This window comes from Gavia stellata, unplaced genomic scaffold (assembly GCF_030936135.1).
Source record: "Gavia stellata isolate bGavSte3 unplaced genomic scaffold, bGavSte3.hap2 HAP2_SCAFFOLD_62, whole genome shotgun sequence".
Lineage (NCBI taxonomy): Eukaryota > Metazoa > Chordata > Aves > Gaviiformes > Gaviidae > Gavia > Gavia stellata.
In genome coordinates this window covers 184,971-202,797 of record NW_026776515.1, presented here as the reverse complement: position 1 = coordinate 202,797, position 17,827 = coordinate 184,971, and positions in this window count along the sequence as shown.

The following is a 17,827-nucleotide window of genomic DNA, read 5'->3' as shown; positions in this document are numbered from 1 at the left end:
GGAAAATCCTTCCATGAACGAGGAAGATAGTCTAAGCTCTCAGTAACTATGGTATTGGCAGATTCACGTCACACCAAGCCAACTCATGCCAAAACAAACAAACAAATCTGTTGTAAATACTCTGATTTTTTAAAATAATCAATATAATCATACAGAAAAGTTAAATATGATTAATAAATAAAATAATAAAATACAAATGCATATGTTAGGATTTTTCAGTTAGAAACATTAACCATAGGAACCTCACCAGGGAGTTGCCGTTCCATACTAAGGAACTAACAGTAACGAGATGGAACGATGAAGAATTGAATAGAAAAGTTTCATTTGAGTCCCGTGACAATGTGACCTGATAGGCACCAGTGATGCTGCTTGGAAAATTCCTTACCTTTCCCATCTTGATTTGAATATCAAGAATGCCAATCAATAGATATTAATAGAAATAACCATTGATTATTTTAAGGATGGATATTGATAGAATAGTATAATCCAGAGAGCGATTAATAAAAAATAAATTATATATATTCTGTATGAAGGTAACTAGGCATGATTTATCTGTGATTTCATCATAAACTAACTGTTGAACAATGTAGCATTGTGAATCGATAGGGTTTGCTTGTCAAGAGAATGGTAAGTTATAGGCCTGGTCAGTAAACCAAGGAAAACTTAAGAAGATTCCAAGAATGGGATTTTGCAACCAACCTGAGCATGCGCAAAGATGGGGTTCAACTAAAGGACACCATGAGGAAGACTATGGACGACCACCAGAGGACGTCAGACGACCACCTCTGTACCTGAAGGTGCATGCCTCACGAGCATTTACTTATATTAATGAGTTCTCAGAAATTGTATGCATATGTTAATTGTTTCTTGGAAATATGATGAATATGTATACTTTGATTGTATATAACTTTGGTAGTGCAGAAGCTAGGCACGCACACTAGGTGGAGCGATCCCCTGTGCGTCCAGCGCTGCAATAAAGAAGGCCTGCTCACCTACATGCATTGTGTAGGTGAGTTTTTATATTACAGATTTGTAACATGTTTAACAGTCAGGTAACCCAAATGCATGTTAAATATACAAGTTTTGCCCTTGTTCCGGATCTCTCTGGGAGATAATTCTCAGGAGGTCATAAATGGTATGTTCTGCTGTGCTTTAAAATAACCTGTGGCCAGAAATGTCTTCCTTAGTGCCTGCACAGAGCAAGAACCTCCAGCAGCGAGGGCATGCTGACCCTCGGGCAGCTTCAAAGCAACAAATACTTGTAAATAGGTTAAAAATACAGTTCCCTGGTAGCAGCGCGCTTGTTTAAGTCCACCTGACTCCACATTACTCAGCACTCAGTCAGAAGTTTTTGTGGGTAGGGGTGGATGAAATCAATATACTCTAGAGGCAGGTGCTAAAACTGGCCAGGCAGTTTATCTAAATAAATCAAAATTTACCTTTGAAAGGAGTGGCATGCCTTTAGATGGGGGGGGGGGGGGGGGGTATCGCTTTTTCCTTCTTTGGTCTGAGCACAGCACAGTGAGAGGTGTTTCCACCTGGGGGAGGGAAGCTCATCCAACAGTCATCATCAGCCTCAGGGCTTGTGGTCCTTGATGGAGGCCTAAGTGCTTGGGATAGCTTTAGTTGTGTGATGCTTCTCATTCTGCTCCCAGCTTTTCCCATTAACGTCTGCTCTTTGGTTAATTTGTCTGTGCAGTGTTTAGTAAACAGTCTCCATTCATAGCTCTGAGTGCCCTTTTTTTTTTTTAAAGGCAGGTAAACTACCTGTGCCTTTCTTTGAAACCCCATGAATAGCTCTGGAGTTTACCTTGGGGGCAGAGAAAACAGGGACCCTTTAGAGTAGAGAAGAGAATTTAATAGGGGAAGCACTTCAATGATATGCTGCTTGTGAGGAGGAAAGTACCTGCTTCAACTTCTTTTGGTAGCTTCCGCATTGTTTAGCAGTAACTACTTAAAAGACTGATTACTTCAGGGAAAGAAGAAGAAATCACTTGTGATTTCTGTGTCTGACTGAAAGAACTAACCTGAACATACAGAAAACTGATATGAAGAGCCATTTGTGGTCATTATTGGGTAAGGGCCTGTGGGTGCTCTGCTGCATGCAGGTGTAAAGGGTGTTCAGGATTTTTGGCACCTGAATGGAAGAAGAGGAGAAAGAAGGGCTCGGTGCATCCTTTACCCCCTCCTGCGGGGCCCAGACACAGTCATTCAGCATATGAGCAGTGCCTGCTCCCGTGACACAGAGTCCAGACCTAGCTCGAAACCTCACCCCTTCCACCCTGCCTGATCCTGGCTCACGTCTGGAGCCGAGCGTGCTCTTAGCAATTGTGCGCGCACACGCACACACAGACATGCATGCACTCACACGCGCAGACTCAGTCATGGCATGTCCCTGGGCACCGTATGAGCAGCTGCGTGCCATTGTGCACACAGAGGACACGGACACATTTCACACCCAACGCTTGACTAACGCTCCCCACGTGTCTGTAGCGATGCAAGAGCAAAACCAAACACGCTCTTTGAGACCCTGAAGATGCCTTGCAGGGCCTCTGCAAGGGCTCGTGACTCCTTCCAGAGGAACCCAGTTCTCCGGGGACACTTCTCCTTGCCTCTACCCTCCTTTCCCAAAGCGCCAACCCCTTCCCCACACAGAGGACCTTCCCCTGAAGGAAGGAGTGTTTGCTTGAGCCTTTCACAGCTAGAAGCCGTGGCCATGATAAGGACAAATAGGCAGCCAGGTCCCTCATCCGTGGAAGATCCCAGCTTCTCCCACAGCTGCCTACCTCTGGCCCGTGGTGCAGACAGAACCTGCTCTGCGCCTGGGGAAGCAGCAAGGGGTGACCCCACAGCCCACGGATGCGGCACTCCCGCTGCCCAGAGCGGCCGCGGGCTCTGCAGGGACGGCACAGGGACACCCTGCCCTGGCTGTAATGGCAGTGGCTTAACGGCTGGGTGAGCTTTAGCTCAGCTGGGCGCGATCCTGTGGGCTGCTACCCGTGGCTGCTGTCACTGCGACCGACCTTTGTCAGCGGTGGACAGCCACGGAGTTAGTCTGGGCTGAGCGAGCTGCTGCTGGCCCTGGAGCCCAAATGGAGCGCAGGAGAGCAGGAACGGAGGAGGAGAACAGGAGCCTTGAAAGGGCAGGCACAGCACGAGGCCAGAGGCTCCCAGGCTACAAACAGGCAGCAACTGGTGGCTAAAGGAAGGGCACCTCGCAGGCTGGGAAACACCACAGTCGGGGAAAGCAATGAGAGCAATGAACAAGTATGCAACCTATGGAAAACCTGGTGTGCCCAGCAAAGCTCAGAGTAGGGGGAATTGGGGAGAAGTGAGGAAAGAGCAAAGTGAAGCAGGTCCCAGGGCAGGGAGGACTGACAGTGACCCCGGAGGAAGGGGAGGAACGGCAAGGTCGGTGCCTCCCAGTGCGTCACTCGTGGGAAGGACCTGGACAACGGAAGACTTTGGACAAGACGGGCCCACATCCCTGTCACCAGCTGGAGCAGACCCCAGCAGCAGTTGCCAATGCACGACTCAGAGCATCGGCAGCCCCTCGGCTCGGCACACAGGCAGTGTTTCTTGAGCCCATGCCAACTGCACAGGGTGTCGTGCAACAGCCAACAGGAGAAAAGACAAAGTCAAACGGGAAAAAGGTCTCCTTTGCCTCCTGGACTATTTCCTTCCTGCATTCCACCAGGAAGATGGAACACCCACTTCCATACTGCCTTCACATACGCAGGTCTGACATGCAGCAAGCTGTCCAGGACAGCACTCAGAAAGTCTGTAGCCTGTGCTGGAAGGATGCATTTGCAAACAGCCTGGAGAGAAGTCAGGAACAGGAGAGACCGCGTCACAGCTCTGCTCCAGCAATTCAGCAAGGAAAGGAAACTTGACGGGACTGTTAGTCAGGCAATCGTAGAGGGGGCAATCACTTTTTCCTCCTGCTGTGCATACAGTGCTGTTTACATCTGACACAGCTAACCGATTTGGAAGTGTCTCCCCCCACGTCGTTGGCTCATATACCAAATCTGTATTCTGACAAGAGCACTCACACATGTGCGAACGCACATACACACATCACGGTATCTGCTCCAGTGTGTCTAAAGGACAGTCTTGTCTCAAAGCCTCCTGCTACTTGCTAACAACAGCCATCCTGGACAGCTTGCTCTGGAGACAGCGAGAGACTCTGGAGGGGAGCAGGGAGACGTGCAGGAGCCCAGGAGCTGGGCCCCCACCCCGGTCTTTTGGGGCCAGTTACCTTTGCTATTTTGGTACAGGTCTCCACCACAGTCTCCGTGTCTGGGCTGTTCAGCTCCTCACCAAAGCACCTGATCTCATCTGCCTGAGGCACCACCTCCATGGTCTTGGCTGGAGCAAACACCAGGAAAAAAGACGAGTCATGTCTACAGAAACCCAACCGCTGAGCCCAGATACTGCAAAGGAGAACCCAAGGGATGGCAGTGAAGGCCACAGGGAAACCCAGGGCCCTCCTGAACTCGGTGCAGCAGGAATTCCCTGCTGACAAATCCTGGGCTGGAAAGAGCCCTCCTCCTCCTGGAACCATTTGCTGGGGCTTCAGGGTTTCAGCAGCCTCTGCTCCTAGCAGCTCCATCCCCCAGGAGCCCCCAAACCCAGCACCCAGTTGGGCAGGGCTCCCTTCTGGGGGACACAGATGGTGGGAAGGGGGCACCAGGGCATGCAGGGGGGCTTTACTCACCATAAGCTCACGTTGCTCCTTGCAAGCTCCCAGCACATGGACGCAAACCTGCAGGGCTCTCTCCCGCTCCCATTCTTTGGCTGAGGTGAGCCAGCCCTTCAGGACCTGAGGCAGGGTGCATCTCTCTCGCAACAGGCATCTTTCTCTCCCTGAGGTCCCTCTCCAACTCCCTCCTTCTCTGGCCCCTTCCCAGCACGGCCCCCAGCCCCACTAAGCACTGGCACTGCAGCCTCCACCACCTCGCTCTCTCCAGCCGCCTCTGCCCTGAGCCCACTGTTGCTTCCCTGCCGGCACCTCCCCACTCCAGCCTTCCCCCAGGCTGCTCTCACCCAGCTCAGGGCTGGCTCTTGGCTTTGCCTAAATCAGGGCCCACTTCCCTGCCTGGCCTGCGCTCCCGTCCCCCAGCTCAGCCCCTTGCTCCAGCCAGACGCACAGCCTCAGAGCGAGGAGCCAAAGCCCCACTTTCCCATAGGAAAGGTATCCACCTCCTAACACCCTCTAATGCCTCCACTCTCTGTCCCCACGACACTTTCCCTGTTGCACCATGGCCACTCACATGGACCACGTCATCAAAGCAGGCAGAGGTCTCCTCTGCCTCCAGAAGACTTTCTAGGAGATGGCCCAGATCTTCCATGCATCTCATGTGCAGAAGCTGAAAGCAGGAAAGCAGAGCTGGGGGGCTGCCGGGGCGCACTGAGGTGGGACCCTGACCCAGGGGTGGGCAGGCACTGGCTGGTGGGTACCTGCGTGTTCACAGCTGCCCTCACTGTCTTCCTGACCTTGTTCATCCAGTCCTCGGAAGGACAGGACAAGACAGTCTGGCAGCACACTGACAGCAGCTTGCGATTCTCCTCCCTGCTCAGAAGTGGCCTCAGCTTGCTGGCCAGAGGAAAAAAGAAAACAGAAAGAGGATTTACTAGCCCTCTCCAGAGTGGCTTAGACCACAGCTGGGTTCCTCCTAATCGAGGGCCCCAAATCCAACACCCCCAGCCCATGCCAGCGAGCACTGCCTTCAGCACCAGCAATTCCTGCCTCCTCCCAGGCAGCAGGCAAACCCCCGCCCCCAGGTTAAGGAACCCTGGGGGCTCCCTTCCTGGGGGAGACACCCGACATGGGGGACACCCTCCCACTCCACAGCCCCAGCAGCTCCCAGCTCCATGCTCAAGGCCACTGGGGCTGCCCCAGACAGCTGGGATGGGGCACACTAGAAGTCCCCAGAGCCTGGGGAACAGACCTCACCTCAACTCCTCCAGGGCCTGGAACACTCCATACACCAGGGAGTCCCAGGGCTCCCCCTTGATCCAGTCCTGCAAGTCCCAGAGAGAGAAGCACAGAGTTGGCCGGGGCATGGGACAGCCCTCCCGCCTCCCCTGGGGACAGGCTCTGCTGCCAGGTCTGGGCAGACACTGCCCCATCACCCCCACGCATCCCCAAAGGCACCGCAGGAGGGACCCTGCTCCCCAGCCACAGCCACCCAGCACCAGCACTCAAGGGCCCCACCAGCTCCGGACACAGCTCCAGAGCTCGCACGAAGCCCAGAGACCATCGTGCCTCTGGGGAAACCAGCCTGATGGCGCAGCCCAAAACTCCCCCGTGCGACTGCCCCACCTACGGGTACTCACCAGCAAGGTCCACATCGCCTTCCGCTTTAAGGAGAGCTCAAAGCTGCCACAGTCGCCCACAGCCTGGATGGCACAGCTGACCTCGGTGATGCTCTGCACCAGGGCGAGCTTGAGCTGCATGTCCTGAGGCCAAAGAGAGAAAAGCACCCCTTCAACTCTTTGAAGGGCTGAGAGGTGGAAGAGGAGCATGGGCAGGGGAAACCCATGGGGGGCTGAATCTGGACGTTGAGGACAAACCCTTCCTTGGGAGGTCTTTAGAAAGAGACCGTCCACCTCGGTGCACCCCAGCCCCAAGGGGATGAAGCTGGGACACCCAGGCATTCCTGCCCTGTGTGCCCCATGCTCCTACCCTCTGTTTAGCTCTGGAGAGCCGCAGGATGTTGCCCAGGTCTGGATCCAGCCGCACCTAGCCTCCTCTCTCAGAAGTTTAGAAAGCAAGGGGGTCCTCTCTGAACCTCATGAAATGAAATATGATGAATATGTATACTTTAGTTGAATGTAACTTTTGTAGCAGAGAAACTAGGCACGCACACTAGGTGGAGTGATCCCCTGGGCGTCCAGCGCTGCAATAAAGAAGTGCCTGCTCACCTACGTACATCGTGTAGATGAGTTTTTATATTACAGATTTGTAACAAATCCAAAACAAAAAACACCACATGAAAAACAAACCAAGACATTCCCAAGCAGCCCAGTCTTCCATGTTCCCCTCACTGCACTTCTATGAAACATCTCACGAATCAAAGAAAGTTAGCAGAATAATGCTCTTCATCTAGTACAGAACGTTTCTTTAACTTTTTTAACAGTATATGAAGATGTCCAAGATTTCAAAGCATTACTTTTCGAACTACACAGTGCCTAAAGAGCACAGAAATAAGAAAACTCTCTTTCTAGAGTAATTTCTACACTGCAATGCTAGGAACCAAATTTTTTAGCACTGCAGTAAAAGAAAATACCAAAAACGTATGAGACTGTAAATGATGCCAAATGCCGCTGAAAACACTTATGACCCCACTTTCTGTTATTGTTATTCAGTGTATATTCATTCTGTCACATAATTACCATCTGGAGAATTCAGACACTTACATTTATGTAATTTTATAGTCTTTCATGGGACTATTTAAAGGAACTACCAGACAAAAATACAAAGAGACTGTCTCTTCTATTTTTAACCACCCTCCAAAAAACTAAAAAGTTATGCTTTGCAAGGCAGTTAAATAAAGAAATTAGAATGAGTGCCTAATACTGAGACCCTTCTATACGAATGTTTCAACTAAACATGAATATGGGTTAAATTCTTTCAATACTGCACATACTAAGAATTCCTTCCCACATTAGAGAAACCCACATCTAGACTCATCCTTATACTGACTGAATGGCTTTTACACAGATGAAAACACCAGTACAACAACAGGGCACAACATGAGCTTTGAAAAAGGAAAACAAAGACAAAACTAACACTGACAAAGAAAGGTATAAGATGAAAAATACCAGGTTAGATCTTGCAGTGTAGTATTTTTCTTCTGAATCGTCCAAAAATCACTACTGCCAGGCTGTTTGTTAGACAGAGATCAAGACACTCTGCCAGGTAGACACAAAGGGAAAGTTTCTTGCTAAAAAAAAAGTTGTTAGTTGAAACTCAAACCATGTTAAGCCAGTTCTGGGGATGGAGGTAAAACACAGCGAAGGGTACGGTCACATTACCAGACACTACCGAGTCACACCAAAAGAATGGATTATTGTTCACCACCTGAGCTGTGGCAATGAGCAACAAACTGCCTCAGTTAGAGGCAAGTATGTGCCAGTTCCACATCTCCGTGCACCACCACCAATAACTCCTCATGCTGCAGCGGTCCAGTCCTTTGCCTTATAAACATCAAATTTAAGCATGCTTTAGTGAGACAGAAGCAAAAGGGTCAGAAGAACTGCTGTAAGGAAAAGGGATCCACACTGTTAGTGCTGGAGGAACAGACAGGCACCTCTTGCTCCCGCTTGCATTTAAAAGAGCGTGTAGGTTGTTACAAACTTCTCCCTCAGCCTGCTTTGTGCTAAGGCTCTTTGCTGGAGCAGCCATTCTGTGAACAGAGCTCTAGTTTGCATTTGACATGCCAATTTAAATTGTCCATCGGTTCTATATCTAATGACAAAATACAGATTTTCTTTGGTCTCTAGACCCAACATCATCATTTTCAAAATCATAGCTATGTTTTATCTGGAAAGGACAGATCAGGACTGCATGCTTCATTCTGATAGGAGCAGTGGACCAGTTAATTGCCCTCTTCAGAAAGATCCAAACAAGCAATCAGGGATCTTCCCTACAGGCAGGGAGATGAGGCAAGTTCTTTGGACAGGTTTCAAATACCCAAACTCCAACAGGAGCAGACAATACTAAGAGATTTCCTTATCAGCAGAATTAATCTGCATCGTTCAAGTCCCTTCTTGGAGCAGCAAGGGCTTCTGCCATTCCAAAGTCAGCTATGCAGAATACGAGTTGAAATAAGTGAATATCAATGATTATTTTAAGAATATTTAATGTTGTCATATGCTTACAGTTTATTTCAGAGCATGTCTTTTCTTCTCTCCCATTTCTACTTCTCAAATGAATCCTATAAGGCACTACAAGACAGACAGAAATCAAGCGGAAGCTAAAAATAAAGACTGCATGTACATTTTTGTACATGAAAGTTAGAATTATTTGGAGACATTTTATCTGTAGAGTGTCTTTAACTTCAAGACAAGGGTTTTTAAAACACTGGATTTGAGCAAGTAAAGACAATGCTGGCCAGCATTTATCTTTGCTCAGATAACATTTCCTTTTTGGCCTTTCGGTTTAACGGTATTGATAGCTGGAAAGTCTTCACTAACATACAGTTAAGTATGAAGACAGGATGCAGGAACAGAATATCTGTTTTCTCTTGTTTATGCAACACTTCAGTCCTGCACCGCTTATCATCTTACATAAGCGTGCTGTTTCTTCCCAGCTGTTAAAGCAGAAAATCAGAAACTTTGTCTTTGACAAAACCGTAGGTGAAATGGAGTTTCAGAGTATTCCAAGAGAGAAAACAGAATCTGCAAGAAACACATACCAAACCGCTTGACAAAAACAACTACAGGATCACTCTCTCCTTCTCATAAGAAAGCAAATGAGGAACAAAAGAACAAGTTCTACAGAGGTAGAACATGATTTTTACGAATGCTTGTTTTGCAGATGAAGGGAAACATAATTCCACAAAGAAACAGAAAGCAGGATGCACGCCAGAACTCGGGACTGGAGAAGCAGTCCACACATACTGCTGCAAAATTGTTGAAGGACAACCGCAAACAAAATTTTAAAGTGTTTTCATCTCTTTCTCTTTGAGCGTTTCTCCCCCAAATATAATGAGTTTTGCTAAGGGCCTGGACGTGTGACAGAGCAGCACAACCAAAAGTAAAAGCAACCCTTGAGCCTGTTCCCAGATCACAAAACATCCTGTGGCTCAAGAAATCATAAGCATTTAGTTTTGTCGGCAAACGAAAACTTAATCTGAGTCTGTGATTATAATGTATTCCCACCTCAGGATCATCGTCATCAAAATCACGGTAAGTGGAATGCTCAGAATTATTCATTTTATCCAAAAGTTCAATAGCAAGACTTGGATTTAATGGCTGGGTAACAAAAAGGATGCTGAAAGACAGAAGGGAAAACACAGATTAAAATTCCAACCACTCATATTAAGCATATTTTAATTTTAGAACTTTAAAAAAATCCCATACATAAATTTATACCTGTAGTAACTTTTCAGCTGTCGGTCTTTTTTTAGGATTTTTTCCTAAGTACCATTTTCACAGAATGATGGAAACTATTGGACCTGTAAAAGGAAGTGGTAAACATGAGAATCAATTGCCCAGTGAACTACATGATCATTATCTACTGAAACAGAAAAGTACTCGCCATTTCATTTTGTCCTTTAATTCAGGAGGCTGGAAGTTCTTTTCCATCATTAGCAAAAGCGCTCTAAAAAAACCAACAGTATTTCTGTGGTTTACATGGCAGTACATACCTGACATGAATGTTGAATACACTGTTTAGTTGGCAGGAAGAAGTCCATCCGTTTAAGAGATGCTTACCAGGACAACATGATGCATTTATGCACCAAAAGGAGTTGTCACAATTTCTATCACGTACATCCAGAACACTTACAACCCAATACCCTTGCAGTACCCCCAAACACCACAAGCACCCATGTAGCCACTACTCCAGATGGATGATTTGGGGAGCTGTACTTACACACTGCGCTTTAACCTCTTGCTAACCTCACTGGATGTAGGTCAAACATTGGAGAATGAAGCTTAGCAAGCTCTATAGCAGTTATTCCAGCTGCCCACAGATCACAGAGGTGGTTATAGACACCTTTTCTTCCTACTGCAGCAACTTCTGGCGCCATCCTAAAGGGTAAAAGACATTTGCAGATAAACTTCTCGCCACAAATCAAACATTCCTCTGTACGCAGCAGTTTACTACTCTTTTTCCTAAAGCTCCCAACCTGTACGCTCACAGCATATACACTTACACAGGTGGATATATACACATGCGTGCACGTGTGCGCGCGCACGTGTAAAAAGTTACGTAATGTATACATGAAGTTCTCCTTAATCACTTTCTAGTAACTAACAGGCAGTTTCCAAAACAGCTATTTAGCAGGAAGTGGATGAAACCAATCTGCCTCAGGCTGTTCTGCAGGCACACAACAAACTACCACTCCACAACCAAAGAGCCTAAGGGGTAATTATTCAGCTACAGTAAAACCCAAATAATATCCAAATTCACACACTGCCCCAGAAAGTGATCAACTGACTTTGAAGAGAAGAATTCTAACCAAAAAGAAGTCACAAAATGTCAGCTATCTTGTATCCTGAAGGCACGAGACCGAAGACTCATTGTCACCTCCGCACAGAGCACTCCTTGTTCGTAAAGTCTGCCTCGCTGTCATGGCAGAAGACCTCATTTAATTTAACAAAGTACCTCCACATCCTCAGGTGGCAAAAAATAACAGACATAACTGACACATAATTAGGAATACCTACAGAAAATGATTCACTAGGCATCGTCACATGTTTTCAACGGCCAATATGACCACTACAGCTTTTCCATGCTGGCCCTTCTGCTATTTATTTCAGTGCTCTGGAAGGCACTACGCACATGGTAGCTACCGAAAAGCTTTACTCAGCGCTACCAGATGGTTTCTAGTTAAACTCAGCAGCAGAAAGACAAACAGGGGAGAGGCCCCGGTCCTGAGTGCAAAGGGAGCAGAGAACAAACCAAAAGCTATCGGGGGCAATCCTGGAAGCAGCGACAGGCCGTCTGGCAGACAAACACCGCGACCTCTGCATTGGGGTCCCGCAGATCAGCCCGCCACCCAAACCGCTTCATGAGCGCTATGCCAACGGCTCTTCCCATCGCCTGCACGGGGGAAGAACAGTCACAGGCAGTAAAAAGAGCAGAATTAACAAAACTACAGATCACAGCCTTGACTGCACAGTCCTTATAAATACCTGGGGAGAGAAAGAGTCTCTCTTTATCCCGAGGAGAACCACTCGTACAAAGACTAGAAGAGGTACAACAGGGCACAGCGAGTGAGCAAGGGGCAGAGCAAAGACACTGCAGGACAAAGTGACCGTCACTCCGCTGGATTGCGGGAGGCTGAAGTTCAAGTCCCGCCCAAGGTACAACTAAAGTTGTCATCCTTTTAGAATTATAGATCACGCACAAAATATTTCTGAGAGCTGTAAACTACTTTACCTAAGAGAAAACCTGTGAATGCACAACTGCAGCTCACCATTTGAATGCTTTTATGGCATCTAGAAAGCTCGGACTACCTTCAGAGTATGACAGTTCCAACGCACAACAGAAATTTAAGCGAACGTTCATGCTGGCAGGCTCATGTGTCCCACCTTCCCAAGGTACTAGCTTTAGGAGGGAAAAAAAATCATCTAGTTAAACTACTGTGCTCTTCAAGGAAGAGAAATCTACATAAATTGCAGCTACATGGGGTTTCTTTGTTCATCTTTTTTATTTTCCTCACAGGAGAAAGGTATTATAGATGGGAAAAGTGCTGCATGGAAAGGGCCCCTCTCTCCCAAGGACCAAGGTCCACCCCCCAGCACACATTTCAGGGCTGCACCGCCCTCCTGGGGAACAAGTTCTCCCCAGGGCCCAACCAGAGCCCCCCCAAGCTGCAAGTCTGGTTTTGCCCCTTCTTTTACACAGGCTGCCACAACCCAGAGGAGTCCGGCTCCACTGGCCTTGCAACGGCCCTTAAGTAGCTGGAAACTACTCTCAGGTCACTCCTGGGACTCCACAAGCCCAGACACCTCAACCTCTTACCTTTACTTATCCTCAGCAAAAGGCATTGATTTGGAAAATACTCAGGGCAACAGTGCCCAGAAATTAACAACAGCCCTTGTATTTCCACTTGTTCAAAGTAAATGCAGGTTAAGGGGTTTTTTTTGAGAAAATACTGAAAAAGCTTCAATCAGTTTGTTAGTCTGAAACATACAACACAATTGAAATTACAAACTACACATCTCCCTTCACCTTTGCTAAATTCTTTTAAAACACAGAAACTTTAGCATACCTGCGAAGGAAGTATTCTGGCAACCGCTCCACTACAACGACAAGAAACTCTCAAACTGAAGCTAAGCTGCCCATTCGCAACAGGCTTCTCCCCACTGCTTTTGGAAGGGACTTTGAAGGAAGCCTTGCTTTCAGTCCGGCAGTCCCGATCGCTCTTTCTCTCTGGTACCACACACCTCTCTTCAGCTTCCGCTTGACATTCCTCAGACACAGCCTCTCTCCCTTCGTCTGCTTTCTGTCTTTCACTTGCAATATTTGTCTCTTCGTCAGAGAAGAAGAGACAAAAGAGACAAAAGATCTCTTGTCTCTTCAGAGGCGATGGGCTTTCTTGAGAAACATCGCCTTTTTTCCCCTCACGCCCAGGAAGGTTTCTCCAGATAGAGGGAACATCCAGCCAATGCTTTGGCTCCTCAGTGACAAGGCTTTTACTCTCCTGCAGCATTTTCCCTGGAAGAAAAAGCAGGTTCAGGTTAAGTAGCTCAGTCTCGGCATTTGATTCTCCTACGGACGGAGAACAGCTGTAACAGGGACTGTGTTCAGATCTCATCCACATGTGAATCCAGGAACCACAGCAGCAGCAGACAGCACAGGCACAGCCGAGCTCTCAGCACCCACCCACCCACCCCACCAGCAGAGACCCAGGCACCCCTCTGATTACCAGCTCTGCAGAACCAAGATTGAATCGTGCAGGGGCTGAATTCTGCACAAGAATGCAGCAGCTCTAGAAAACCGGACCACCCCCGAGAGTCATTCCCAGGGACGGAGGACCAGCCCACCATGCCATCCTCCCCAGAAAGCACTTGGTCCAGGATTGGAGCTGTGGGACACTTTCCAGGCTTGAAAGACAGACATGAACATGAACCACTTTGATTCAGCTCAGAATAAAAGCCACAAGGTTACAAAGGAAACATCTCCTTGCTGGTCATCAACCTGCCCTCAATCCTGCAAAGTCTCCGACACACGCCTGAACTTACACCCGTGGGTAGTCCTCTTGACCCAGCGACAGCATGACAGGGACGAGGAATACACAGGCCAATTCACTTAAAAACTTTGAAGCTGGTCAAGGAGGGAGAGCAGGGGCAAGGTATTTCTACTTCTCGTTTAGAATCATGGTTAAATTTGATCCTCAAAGCTGAAGGCCGTCTGTGATCTCCCAAATACAATCCCAGCAGCATGCAAGTATCAACCCGTCTTACCTGAAATTCTTATTCCAACACCAACAGAGGATGTGACCTGAGCAGCTGAGGTTTACAAGAAGTCTGTGCACTCAACAGTGAAGTGACACAGGATATACGTCTGGATCCACGTCGCCTGAAAGAAAATGACTCGCCGCTAAAAGGCACAGAAGGGGTCCAGAACTGGACTTCAGTTTCAGGGGGGAGTGGGGTTTTTTTTTGGGGGTGGTGGTGTTACACAAAGACGTACCTGTCCAGTGCCAGCAGAACACAAGCTGGCGAGATCTCTGTTTCAAACGTTTTTGAAGCCGTTTTCAGCACTAAACAAGCATCGCAAACACACGTCGGTGAAGGATCCACAGCCGTCAGCAACTAAATGAAGTAAATCAGACACGAATTTCATACCTGGACTTGAACTGGGGCTTCTGGCCCCCGCGCACCCACCCCGCGAGCAAACCCGAGGGGCGGCCCGAGGGAAGGAGGCAGGGCCCCCCTTCTCTCCAGCACCTCCAGCCGGGGCTTCTTCCGCAGCCGCTCCCCAGCCCCGCGTCTGCTCCGCCCGCCCCCCCCGCCCCGCTCCGGGCCGGAGAAGACCTTTCCCCGACGCCGTCCACCCGGGGAAGAAGCGGAGCCGAACCCCCGCGGGAAGGCGTTCCGGGCGAGCGCTGCCCGCAGCCCCGCAGCCCCTCAGGTCCGCTCGCCCCGGGCAGGGCGGAGGGCAGCGCAGCCCTCGGCTCAGCGCGGGGGGCGAGGGGACGCGGCCCGGCCGAGCGGCAGATGTCCCTGCCCGCGGCAGGGGCGGCCCGGACGGCCCTGAGGGGTCCCTTCCGACCCAGGCCCGGGCCCGGGCCAGGCCCGTGGGGCCCCGCGCGGGCGGCGGCACAGCCCACGCCGCGGCCGCGCCGGGGAGCGAAGCGAACGAGGCCGCGTTCCCCGCCGGGCCGGGCCGGAGAAGACCTTTCCCAGGCGCCGTCCACCCGGGGAAGAAGTGGAGCCGAACCCCGGCGGGAAGGCGCCGGCCCCCCCCTCACCTCCGCCGAGCCGCGCCCGCCCTGCCCGCGCCAGGGAGGGCTCCGGCAGCGCCCCGCCGCCCTCAGCGCGGGCCGGGGGGCCCGGCGGGACCGGCCCTCCGCGGCGGGGCCCCTCCTCGGGGGCGGCTCTCCCGCGGCGAGCCCGCCCCGGGAGCGGGCCGGCGGGGCAGGGCGCCGGCCCCCGCCGCCGCCTCGTCGGGGCCGGCGGGAGTCGCTCGGGAGCGCCCGGCCTGCGGGAGGGCAGTCTGCGGACCCCCCCGCGAGGGGTTCCGCGGCCCGGGGGGAAGCGCCGGGAGGGCAGCCGGCAGCCGGCAGCTCCCCCCCGCCGCCCCCCCGGGTCTGCAGCGCCGGGGGCCGAGCGCGGAGCGCAGACGGGGCGAGCGGGCGCCCGCGCTGCCGCCTCCCGCGGGGCCCTGCCGGGGTTTCCCCGGGGACGACCGGCGGCTCGAGAGGCGAAGGAGCAGCCGCCCGTACAGCGGGAGGGAAAGCACCGTCCCTGGGGCCAGACCCAGCCCTGCCGCGGCGGCAGAGCTTGGCGAGGGGCGAATCCGGTCCCTTGGCCGGGAGGGGAGTGGGGCGGGAAGGTGCGCGCTGGGTCACCCCTCCTCCCCTGTCTTTAATGCACAGCTTTCACTCCCTTCCCCGTACCCAGCTCCGCCGGAGCTTCACCAGAGGTTTCTTCTTTGCAGGAAGAACCCGCAGCACAAGCTAGAACACCAGCGCCGTGCACCTCCAGGTAAGCCAAGTTGTTTAACACAGCTCAAAGGTGGGGGGGGAGGGGGGGGAAGCCAACCCCAACCCAGCAATGGATCGAAAAAAAAGGGAATGAAATGCTTTCAGCTACTGTAAGTGAAGAGCACTGTATTTGCAGCTTGCTGCGTATTACGCTTCGCTGTCGCGAATTAAAGATGGTATAGTGTGGTATTACCGGATCTCTGTATTCTGCTTCCCCCCTTCAGAGCTGGAGTCTCACAGTGAAAACAGGGAATATATTCAGGAGTTACTGAAGTGTTTCTCAGCATTTCCAATGGACACTTTGCCTTTTTTGGTGCTTTTTCTTGATGATTGGAGTTGGAGACTTTTTCTGCTTGAAATCCCAATGCAATAAACAATTGAGAGCGGAGCAGAGCCCTTATGGCAATTTAATGATAATTTGTTTTACTGCAAACAATCGGGATTATGACATTTTTAAGGAGAAATTGCACCCCGGCTGTTACTGAAATTCGTGACCAAGAAAACTCTCCAAACCAAATGATAGTTTAGAAAGCCGACACTGGTTTATTGCAGCGCCGGGTGCATGGGGGATTTCTCCCACACCAGGTTAAAATCATGACAGGTATTTAAAACAGTTGACAAAGTTAGTTATGCTTACTGGCTCTACCCCTTAATTAACTCTTGGTTAATACCTTTCTTACTTCATCTTATAGTTCTCTTTTAATTCACCACGCATGCTCAGAGAGTAGGGGTCTTAACTGGGTTGGGGGCTTTTCTAGCTAGGAGGTGTGTTCTTTAGCATTATCATGAGGTTATAGTGAGACAGGTTAACTCTAGGGCACTATTTTGGCATTTCATTCTATTTTTCTAAGATTCGTCCTTGCGTTAATCATTATTGCTAGTTAGTAGAGAGTTAGTGAAGACATTCTTTATCTCTAATATGTCTAAGAGCCAGGTGCATTTGTTATGAAGTATCTTCTTTACGTTCTTCTAACTCTTCTTACTTGTTCTTAACACTTGTTTTTGACCTTGTTTTTCAAGATGTTCTGTAACATTTCCCCCCTTTGAAACGTACGGATATATTTTATAATGTCCAGAAGTCTGAATCCTTCTTACTTGGATTTCAGCAACTAAACAGAAGGTGATTAACCTTGTCACACATTCTCAAATCTATCCCGTCCTCTTACAACCTGGAAAAAGAAATAGAATATAAAATATTTCAACTCTAACCTGATTATGCACGCAATAATACTATTAATACCATAATACTATCAATATTATTAATAATAATTTCTAAGAGCCTTACTGAAGCAATTGTGTGGAGAAATCAGTTATCTTATGCATAGTCGATACCAAATCTTCTCAGTGGTTTAGATAGTAGTTCAGTCTGAAGTTCTGGTATTATCATTATATCAGTTCAGCGATGCCGTTAGGGTCATTAATTGCTCGTATGTGATCACGGTTTAGGCTTGGCAACTTTGTTTTTTTTCTTAATTCTTTGGTATCAGTCCCCCCTTTTGAAGTAGTTAGATTTTTACTACTTCCATATGTTTCTTTCAGTGGTTCTTTTAGTACAGCCTATGCAGATTCCTAGAATAATCACAATCACAACCACATGAATTACTCCCTCCAACAATGTAGCTCACTATCCTTTTAGAGACCACCCACCTAATTCTTGGAGAATTTTGATAAACCAATTATTTTCCGCTGCCTCTTTTATCGCTCTATTGTCTTTTCCTACTTTTCTCATTTTGTCTAATTGTTCTTGCAGGTTTTCAGTGATATTTGGGATGTGGATACAGCAGTGCTCTTTGTCTAACGTACGATATCCATACACTCCTTGTTCTTTGACTAATAGCAAGTCTAAGGCCAGCCTATTTTGTAATGTCATTTTAGTGTTAGCTTGGATTTGTTTGTTGATCATTTGGAATCCTTTCTGAGTGGTTCTTGCTAAGGCT